This window comes from Charadrius vociferus, unplaced genomic scaffold (assembly GCF_000708025.1).
Source record: "Charadrius vociferus isolate BGI_N301 unplaced genomic scaffold, ASM70802v2 scaffold341, whole genome shotgun sequence".
NCBI lineage: Eukaryota > Metazoa > Chordata > Aves > Charadriiformes > Charadriidae > Charadrius > Charadrius vociferus.
In genome coordinates, this window is record NW_009646847.1 from 1,088,369 (window position 1) to 1,088,721 (window position 353).

A 353-nucleotide genomic window follows, 5' to 3' on the forward strand; every position below is an offset into this window, starting at 1 on the left:
GCCTGTGTCCCCGGCGGCCCGGGGCCGTCTCGGACTCTGCCCCGCGCTCCTCGGTTGGCCTGCTGCCTCCCCAGGCGCAGGGGAGCGCTTCTTACCCGCTTCGAGGGGCGTTGCTGGAGGGACTCTCTCTGCTCCCGTCGCCCCTGTTGCTGGGACGCGGGTGATCTCGCACAGTGTTTTTTGAAGTGGAAACTGCAGCCCTGCAGAAGTTCTGTCAGTGCTAAATGTCGTGCGACTCTGTCCATGCTGGAGGCCCGTGGTGTCTTAAGAAGTTGCTTGTGTGTTTGCGCTTGTCCTTCCTTCGTTTGTTTTTTTTTTTTTTTTATTGCCTGTGCTGCACAACTGTGCAGAGT